Here is a 10,790-nt window from a genome sequence, read left to right as displayed (position 1 = left end):
TGGTGAAAATCAGGTGTTGGGGGGCCAGGGAATTGGAAGTTCTGGAGGAGGTGGAGAGCGTGAGTGGTGTCACGGACGTAGGTAGGGAGTTCCTGGACCAAAGGGGAGAAAATGGAGTCCAGATAGGTAGAGATGAGTTCGGTGGGGCAGGAACAGGCTGAGACAATGGGTTGACCAGGGCAGGCAGGTTTGTGGATTTTGGCAAGGAGATAGAAATGGGCCGTGCGGGGTTGGGGAATAATAAGGTTGGAGGCTGTGGGTGGGAAGTGCCCTGAGGTGATGAGGTCATGAATGGTATTGGAGATGATGATTTGGTGCTCGGGGGTGGTGTCATGATCAAGGGGGCGGTAGGAGGAGGTGTCGGAGAGTTGGCGTTTGGCCTCGGCGATGTAGAGGTCAGTGCGCCATACTACCACTGCGCCACCCTTATCTGCGGGTTTGATGGTGAGGTTGGAGTTGGAGCGGAGGGAGCGGAGGGCTGCCCGTTCTGCAGGGGAGAGGTTGGAGTGGGTGAGAGGGGTGGAGAGGTTGAGGTGGTTAATGTCTCGACGGCAGTTGGAGATGATGAGGTCGAGGGAGGGTAGGAGGCCTGGGGGTGGTGTCCAGGAGGAGGACTTGTGTTGGAAGCGGGTGAAGGGGTCAGTGGAGGGAGGGTTAGGTTCCCGGTTGAAGAAGTATGCATGGAGGCGAAGTCGGTGGAAAAACTGCTCTATGTCCAATCGTGACTGGTATTCGTTGATGTGTGGTTGTAGGGGGACAAAGGTGAGCCCCTTGCTTAGGACTAACCGTTCATCCTCAATCAGTGGGAGGTCTGGGGGGATGGTGAAGATGCGGCAGGTCTCAGTGTGGCTTTCTCCTCTGGGGTTGCTGGCTGTGGAGGTTGTGGGCGGGGTTCCGTCGGCGCCGGCCGTGGGCGGGGTTCCATCGGCGGTGGGAGGAGCAGGGTGGGCGGCAGCAGCAGCGGTGAGGGCAGTGTGTGTTGTGTTGGTTCTGGAAGTGGAGGCGGTGACTGCAGCAGCAGTCCCGGAAGTGGTGTGCCCAGTGGTGGCGGATGTGACATCATCGGTGGGGTCTCCGGCCGTGTCCTCGTGGCCAATGGTGGCGGGTGCATGGTGGGGGAGGGGCAGGGACAGGCTGGGGATTTGGGAGGTGCAGGAATCCTCTTGTGGGTGACAGGAGCCAGTGAGTTTGTTGAACTTACGATTTTTGGTGTCCAGTAAAGCTGAGTAGAACTGGGCGTTCAGTCTGTGGATCCTGCGGAATATAAAAAAAACAGCAGAGGTCCTTTGCAGGTCTGGGAGAGGGAGGCTCTGAGCTGGGGCAGGCTGGATTGCAGTCCCTGGAGGTACCGGCGCATGGCCACGAGTGTCTGTTTCAGGACTCGCAGGGAGAAATGCTTCTGAAGGGTCTGAATTTTCTGGGTGTAGAGGTGGTCACGGTTGGGGCCAAATTGGGAAGGCTTGAATGTAGACTGTAGTCCAATGGGGATGATCCGGATCCGTAGGCAGGTGCTGAGGAAGGTGATGTGACTGTGGTACCTGGTTTGCTTCAGGACATGGTCGAGCAGTTTCAAGGCTGAAGAGATTACAAGAGAGTTGCAGTGGGAGAGAGATTCCCTGAGGTTGGTCCGGAGGGAGGAGGTTAACTTCTTCAGGTCAGGAATCCCTGGAAGAGGTTTCGCAGTGAGGTTAAAATTGTATCAGAGATAATGGGAACTGCAGATGCTGGAGAATCCAAGATAATAAAGTGTGAAGCTGGATGAACACAGCAGGCCAAGCAGCACCTCAGAAGCACAAAAGCTGACGTTTTGGGCCTAGACCCTTCATCAGAGAGGGGGATGGGGTGAGGGTTCTGGAATAAATAGAGAGAGAGGGGGAGGTGGACCGAAGATGGAGAGAAAAGAAGATAGGTGGAGAGGAGTGTATAGGTAGGGAGGGGATAGGTCAGTCCAGGGAAGACGGACAGGTCAAGGAGGTGGAATGAAGTTAGTAGGTGGGAAATGGAGGTGTGAAGCTGGATGAACACAGCAGGCCAAGCAGCATCTCAGGAGCACAAGTTTATTCATTTATTTGTTTAGTAGATGAGAATTCCCAGAGCCAAACATACCCTCCTACTTTACTAAGCTTAAGATGGTTAGTCTGTCAATTAACATGCAGAGGGGAGGCTCCTTGGTAATGTGCAGCTTTCTTTGCATCTTTCCACAAGTGCAGAAGGAGTTTGTACTGAAGCCACAGAGGTTGAGCATGGTTGTGCAGGAACACTGGCCTGGCCTGAACCTGTTTAGCAAGGACCACTCTCAGTAACTTGAAAATGATCCTTTTTTTTGATTTGATAAATGGTAACCATGACACTAGGGATAACTCCCCTTCAAAATAACATTGCATGATCTTTTACATCCATTTGAAAGAGCAGACAGATTTTTATACTTCACCCAAATGGCATTTAGGTTGGTGCTTAGGCACAGCCCCCAAAACTAGATGCAAAAGGCAGTGTCAGAATCAGAGGCTTTTGTGGACACCTTTCCTAGCATGACTGAGGGTGGTCACAATGAATCTCTGGCACACACTAAACTAGCTCCTGAGGAATCACTGTTTGGAGGTCAGTACTTGGAGCAGCTCTAGCAGATGTACAGATTTGTGATAGAATTCCTTCAGACAATGAAAGCTCATGATCTGCAGTTGATGGAGTCCATGAATCAGGTGAGCACATTCGTGTCTTGGTGGCTGAGTTTGTGAACTCTTTCCAGGAGAGAACAGCCAACCTCATGTAGTAGCCCCTTTGGCAGTAAGAGGAACGCATGTATGAGCAACGTGACATTCTGCTCAGGGTACTAGGAACGGTGAAGAGCCTGGACCAGTTCATTTATAACACAAGCACTTATCCTTATACTAGGAGCTGTGTACCCAGAATAGGAGGTTGGCAACACAATGGTAGCTGGAAAGGTTAGATTTGGGTCTCAGAAACTGGGTCTCTCTAGACCATATGAAAGTGTATGCAAGGCTGAGGAAGTTGGGAAGGAGATTGAGGATCTCAAGCAGCTTTTTATACCCAGGGCTTTCCCAGCCCCTCTGTCAGTCAGCAACTGTGATAGGAGTTCCTGAAATCACAGTTAGCTTCTCCAGAGATGCAGAGACCACAGTGCAACCAGGTATCCTACAGGTCCTAGGATATTTCCTGCCTCTGCAGGCCTTGTGTCTGGGCTTGTCTGTGGGGAATAAAGTTAATTATACCCTTACTCTAAAAACAGATATTGAGCATGTGTTTACGAGTTCTTTCCTAATCTTTCACATTGCTGGCAGCCCTGCATAGCCAGTAATGCAGAATGTCATCTATGCTACAAGATAGATCATTTCTGCTGAATGCTAAAGTGGCAATAAGGAGATTCCTGGCTGCATTAGGGAAGCTTCAAACAGCTGACTACACTTTGCAACTATCCAAGGATACGTGCTACCAAGAATGAAGATATATTCTCCTTGACAAAAGTCATATTTGAATCATGGTAAATAGTTAGTAATGATATATTCAAGGTAAAGGTTATAATTAGATACAAATTGGGCAATATCAATATTCAATGCTTAAGAATTGTCAATCTACAAAACAGCTAATTTAAGATTGCAATTAAATCTTACTGAAAACCTGCGAAAACGCTCATAGTTTCTAAATACAGCTTACCTGGCAATCCATAAATTTCAGCATCAAAACAAGCTCAAAACAAATCAATGTGAAACAACAATTGTGTTAGTCTAGCTGTTTCAAAGACACTGCTGATCTAAATGCCCTATTATTAAGAGCCACATAATGTAACAGAGCATTGGTGACTGAAAAACAACAGATTAAAGAAGATTTCTAAAAATCCCATGAGCAGAGTTGGCTAATGCTCTCATGTAATTGTCACAACAATGAGATACACAGATAAAGGAAAAGTCTCTCTTTCATGGAAATATTCAAAGCGCCAATATATTATCTAAGGGAAATGTGTCAAGTGATGATCTTGTATTTCAGAAATGAACTATGGAGAAAGACAGAGAGAGCAAAATTCTTCATTTAACTTCTCAGAGAAATATCATAGAGGAACAAGCATTTGTTAACAATGGAGATCATCTGCAGAATGAGAATGGTCTCTTGAAAAAACACTTTGAAATGCAAGATGAAATATACTAATTTGGTGAATAGCTTGCAGTCAACAGTGCTACACAAGAACTTCATATAGTTCAAGGCCCAGAAGACTAGGCTCCTCACCAGTAATCATGAACTTCTACTTTCGGATGAAATTGAGGAATATTCCTGTCTGCAGAGAAATTGTCATCCACTGTAGCCCTGTGCAATGATATGGTAGCACACCTATGCTATATGTTCCAAGTGCTGAGATCATTGTTGGAGATTAATTATCAAGAGCAGAAGAGACTTTCTTGAAAGAAGAAGTTATTCATGGGATGCGGGACAAGATTTATTGCCCATACAGCAGTTAAGAGTCAATCATATTAGTGTCGGTCTGGAGTCACTGTTAGACACTTAACTCTAGGTGTTTTCACTGAATTCAAATTTCACCATCTGGTCTTGCAGGATCCAAACACAAACCCTCGGAACATCACTAGAGTCCTGGGATTAATAACCTACTGATAATACCACGAGGCCAACCTCTGCATATGGACGGGGAAAATGAAGTCAAAAAGTTAAATATTCATGGTTAAAGGCTGATGGTCAAAAGGGGGAAACATTAAGGATATGTGGATGGAGGAAATGTGGAGTAAAGGATTAATTATAATTTCACTCTGACAATAGCTACCGAGCATGTGGGTAGGGAGCAATGTCAAAGTGATATCAGATCACCTCGAACTGGAGTTGATCTACGGGGTTCTTGAAGATGTTATCTTTTAATATCCCTTAAATATGGCTGTGCTTAAAAAGCCTGTTCACGTTCACTTACAAAAGTGTGGAGCTGAGCTTACTACAGCCTTTGCAGGTTGGTGGAGTGAGTCTATGGGCTACTGACCAGTGAGTGTTTATGTCTTGCAGTTTGAGCTGGTTGCGTCAGACTCAGGACAGATCACACCGCCACGGTAGTAGTCTCAATCATGATTCAAGGGGTGATTTCTCCCCATCCATCTCAACTCTCTCCCAAGATCTGCCAAACTGCCTCTCATCTATCCCAACTCCTCTGGCCCCATTGGCACCTCATGATGAAGTGTTCTGGTTTTTACCAGGTTTAGTCATGCTGAATGGCAGAAACTGAAGGAGACATCTCATATCTGATCAAAGCCATATTCATTCAACTGAGATGAAAAGATGCTACAGAAGCATGTACTATCTGTTGCTAAGGAAGTAAGTTAAGGATGCTATCAGATTGAATGAGAAGATAGACAAGGCTGCAAAAGTAACCGGCAGCACAGAAGAATGGAAAGACATTAGAAACTGGCAAATGATGTGTTTACATTGTCAGTAGAGATCAGATTTTTTTTTCAAATTAGGAATTTAATTCTAGTTGAAAGAATGAAATCACCAAATTCTATGCTTAAACTTGGAGTATTTTCAATACAACGGGTGGCATGGTGGCTCAGTGTTAGCACTGCTGCCTCATAGCGCTAGGTATCAGGGTTCAATTTCAACCTCGACCGTATATGTGGAGTTTGCACATTCTCCCTATGTCCACATGGATTTCCTCTGGATGCTCTGGTTTCCTCCCACAGTCTAAAGATGTGCAGGGTAGGTGGATTGGCCATGCTAAATTGCTCATAGTGTCCAGGGATGTTTAGGTGAAGTGGGTTAGATGTGGGAAATGCAGGAGAAAGGGTTTGTGTGGGATGCTTTCCCGAGGGGCAGTGTGGACTGGTTGGGCTAAATGGCCTGTTTCCACCTTATAGGGATTCTATGAAGAGTGCAACAAAGTTAACTTACTTATGTCCTACAGTCTAACAGCCAGAATCAATATACATTAAACATGAATTGAGAAGCAAATTGCACTCAATTATAAGCCACAAATTTGATGTAGATGCATCTGTCCATGAAAGTATTGGTAAGAGAGATCAATGCACAATCCTTATGGAGAAAAAATCTTGACTTCATATTGTAAATAATGTCCATCATGTTGTGTGGCACTATCACTTTGCTAAATGGGACAGACTTCGAACAGATCCAGCAACTCAAGACGGGGCATCCATGAGGTTCTCTGATACATCAACCACAGTAGAATTGTACTCCAACACAATCTGTATATCCCCCACTTAACCATTACCCTCAAGCCAAGGAACCAATCCTGGTTCAATGGAGAAAACAAGAGAGCACGGCAGAAACAGCACCAAGCATACCTAAAAATGGGGTATCAAACTGGTGAAGCTATCAAACAGGGCTACTTGCAAGCCAAACAGCATCAGCAGCAAGTGTTAGCCAGAGCTAAGCAATTCCACAACCAATTATCAGACCTAAGCTCTGCAGCTTGCCACAGGCAGTCATGAAAGGTGGTGGACAATTAAACAACTCACTGGAGGAGGAGGCTCCATAAGTGACCCCATCCTCAATGATGGAAGAGCCCAGCACGTAAGTGCAAAAGAAAAGGCTGAAGCTTTCGTAGCAATCTTCAGTCAGAAGTGTCAAGTGGACGATCCATCTTGGCTTTCTCCAGTGGTCCCTAGCATTACAGATATAAGTCTTCAACTAATTTGATTCACGCCACATGATGTCAGGAAATGGTTGGAGATGCTTGATATTGCAAAGGTTATGGATCCTTACAATATTCTGGCAATAACACTGAAGACTTAAGGTCCAGAGCTTGCCACTCCCCTTGCCATTCTTTTCCACTACAGTTACAACTCTGTCATCTAGCCAACAATGTAGAAAATTATCCATGTATGTTCTGTACCCAAAAAGCAGGACAAATTCAACCCAGTGAATTACGGTCCCGCAGTCTTTTCTCAATCCATCAGTAAAGTGATGGAAGTTGTCACAAACAGTGCTATCAAGCTGCATTAACATGTTCAGTGATGCCCAGTTTGCCTGCTCAGCTTCTGATCTCATTACAGACTTGGTTCAAGCATGGACAAAACAGTAGAATTCCAGAGGTGATGTGAGAGTTATAGCACTTGACCTCAAGGACATGGCATCAAGGAGCCTGAGCAAAATTGCAATGAATGGATATAAATGGCCAAACTCTCTATTGATTAGTCATTCTTGGCATATAGGAAGATGGTTGTGGTTTTTAGAAGTCCGTCATTTCAGCTCCAGGGCATCTCTGTAGGAGTTCCTCAGAGTAATGTTCTAGGCCCAACCATCTTCAGCTGCTTCATTAATGACTTTCCATCCATCATAAGGTTAGAAGTGAGAATGTTCAGCATCGTTTATGACTCCTCAGTTACTGAAACAATCCATGTTCAAATGCAACAAGATCTGGACATGATCCAGGCTTGGACAGACAAGTAGCAAATAACATTCACGCCACATGAATGCCAGGCAATTACCATCTCCAATAAGAGACAATCTAAACCACTGTCCCATGACATTCAATGGCGTTACCATCACTCAATCCCTCGTTCAAAAAATCCTTGAGGTTACCATTGATCTGAAACTCAACTGGAATCACCACATAAACACTGCAGCTACAAGAGCAGGTCAGAGACTAAGAATCTTATGGTGAGTAACTCACCTTCTGGCTCCCCAAAGCCTGTCCACCATCCATAAGGCACAAGTCAGGAGTGTGATGGAATACTCCCCACTTGCTTGCATGAGTGCAGCCCTAACAACCCTCAAGGAGATTGACACCATCCAGGAAAAAAAGTCCAATTGACCGGCACTACATCCACTAACATCCACTCCCCCCGGATACTCGGTAGCAACAGCAGGTACTTCCTACAAGATGCCCTGGAGAAATTCACCAAAAATCCTTAGAAAGCACCTTCCAAACCCACAACCACTTCCAACTAGAAGGACAAGGGCAGCAGATACATGGGAACATCACCACCTGCAAATTCCCCTCCCTGACATGGGAAATATATCGCCATTCCTTCATTGTCACTGGGTCAAAATCTTTGAACTCCCACCCCAATGACATTGTGGGTCCACATGTGGACTGCAATGCTTCAAGAAGGCAGGTCTCCACCTTCTCAAGGGCAACTCGGGATGGGCAACAAATGCTGGCCAGCCAGAGACGCCCATGTCCCACAGATGAATTTTAAAAATTTAAACTGCAGACAGAACTGCAGATAGAACGTATGAGTTGGCTCAGCAGTCCATGTAGATTTGGCTCATCTAACTCAGTCACAAAGTGCTTCAAAGCTTTATCTTTTCCTCTACTCAAAGTCTACAGGCAAGAAGTTCATCTCAGAAGCCACTCAATGTGCTTTGGATCACACAGATCTACCAATATTACCTTCAACTAACTGAAACAGTTGCAACAATTTATTGTTAGTTTTTTAATCTAGACACTATCTTCTTCAACTTGCCTATACTGTACCAGAGTTCTCATTAAATATTGCTACTGAGTTTGGGTTGCTCTGTGTCCCAGTTTATATATATGTAGCTTAGCTTTGTGAACTATCACAGCTGGATGCCGGAGAGAAATGGTCTCCAGTAGAAGAAATACATCCTTCAACCATCTATTGATTCCAAAAGATTCATCCTGGCAATGAACAGAGGGACCTAATCATCAGTGCAGCCTAATTGTACAAAAAATTGCTTGAGGGTGGTCACTTGACTTTACTACTTGGTAAAAGTGGGAAATGTGAAACTACAGATAGTAATTCTGTGAAGAGTGCAAACATGTTCCTTTCTTTCATATAAATTGCCTGTAGTTTGTAAAATTGTATTTCTACTGTAATTTGCCTAAATAGAAAACATAGGCTTTATGGTTAATTTTTTTGTAGGCATTAATTACAATAAAAATTTTTAAATATGAAATATAATGGTTATTTTCAGCAATTAACTGGAAGTTTGAATTTTTAAAGTTATCCATATCTGTGCTGATCATAATACATTGTAAACTTAAGCTCATCCGAAGCTTTGTGTTTGTTATGTTAACTTGCACCAAGTCCCATTCAGTCATCATCTCATGCATGTTCGCTTGGTAAGTGTCCTGGTCCACCAGGTTTAAATTGAAAATTCTCATCCTTATATTCAAATCTCTCCATGTCATTATTCCCTCTATCTATTTAAACTTCTCCAGCCTTATAATTTCCAGAAATATGTTTCCTCCAAGCCTAGCCACATATTTCCCTGACTTACTTTGTCGCATCGTTGCTTTCACTATCCAGGCTCTGGATCTGGACTCCCTTCCCGAAACAGCTCCACCTTTCCACCGCTCCTCCTACAAAATACTGCCAAAAATTTAATGCTGTGACCAAGCTTTTTGGTTACCTCCCCAAATGTCACCTTCTTTGGTTCAACATCAATTTTTGTCCGTGAAGTGCTTTGGGTATTTTACAATAGCAAAGGTGCTATATAAATGCAATTTATATGGCAAGCAGCTCAATTGCTTCTCTATCTAATAGTCGAAAGAAATAATTTAAATTGATGAAAGTTTTTACCCTCTGTCTGTAAGTTAATTTATCTATTTACATGTTCTAATGAAGTGCTACCCAATGGCAACAGCTTAGTAGTGCAAATCTTCTAGCCTTCCATTAGGATTCTTCAAATAGCCATCCTTGTTGACTGTGAAGCTGCATTTGCTGAGGACCTGTATGCAAATTCAAAATCTTTCCGCAGCAGCACTATTGACTAGGTGGATGATAGCTGCGCAGTCATCGAGGATAATTGCTTTTTCCATGGAGCCAAGGCCACTGTTGACAAACTGTACTTGAGCACATCCGCAACTCTGCCCAAGCACCAATGTTCCGTACAACTGTAGCAAGACCTCCCTATTCTACCACACATCTAAAAAGGCCACTACTCCATTTGCTAATTACTTGCTACAACTGCATGCTAATTTATTATATACAAAGAAATGCAGATCACTCGGCAGTGTAGCAGTCTGCAATTTCTCTTCATTTAATTAAATTCTACATACCTAATCTTCTTGCCAAAGTGAAAAACTTATATTATATTTACACATCACAATTCACCTGACCACTTAGTGGTCTTTCTACTGACCCCAGAAAATGTCTGCGCGATGTTCATCAACTTGTAGGGATGCCCATAAATTGAATTCAACAATAGTTTCCTCTGTACTCTTTTCCATGATGAAGTGCTATACATTCGGCTTACATCCAGGTAGAAATGCCGATTAGCCATCCTTGACCTCGACTCACTTTCATCTGAAAAGTATACAGACAGTTTACATCACAGCTGTTTACAACCCACTACTTCCAACCCCTTTCCAGGATTTTGGGAGGCATAAAGTTGTGAATTCAGAGATTGCCATTATCTCCAACCTTGAATACCTTACACCATAACTTCAGGAACGCAGTCTAGGTCTCGCTTTGATCTTTAACTGCTTCAGGCTTGCTGGCATTCTGCTTCTTCTGTGAGCTTTTGTTCAATCTGTACTTGGGCTGATAGCATCTCCCCTGAATGCTGAGTCATGCCCTGTGGCTGGCTCTTTCAAGTCACACGTCAAGGTTGAATATGGCCCATGGGAAGGTCACTGTGGTTGATGCCACTCTTCAGTATTTTGTCCTTGCCCAAGTGGCAATGGAATGTGGTATAGGGTGTCTACCTGCATACTGGCAAGTGTAGATATGCTGGGTATAGGGCACCTGAATCTTATTTAGAGTTCCTATCTCCTTTGATTTTGTTGAAATTAGAATTGTGTCTGAGCTGTTGTATTTAGATGACAACAATCAATGCTGGAGATTGCACCAGGTCAG

The sequence above is a fragment of the Stegostoma tigrinum genome, chromosome 19 (assembly GCF_030684315.1).
Source record: "Stegostoma tigrinum isolate sSteTig4 chromosome 19, sSteTig4.hap1, whole genome shotgun sequence".
In the NCBI taxonomy this organism is placed as follows: Eukaryota; Metazoa; Chordata; class Chondrichthyes; order Orectolobiformes; family Stegostomatidae; genus Stegostoma; species Stegostoma tigrinum.
This window is presented reverse-complemented; position numbering follows the sequence as displayed.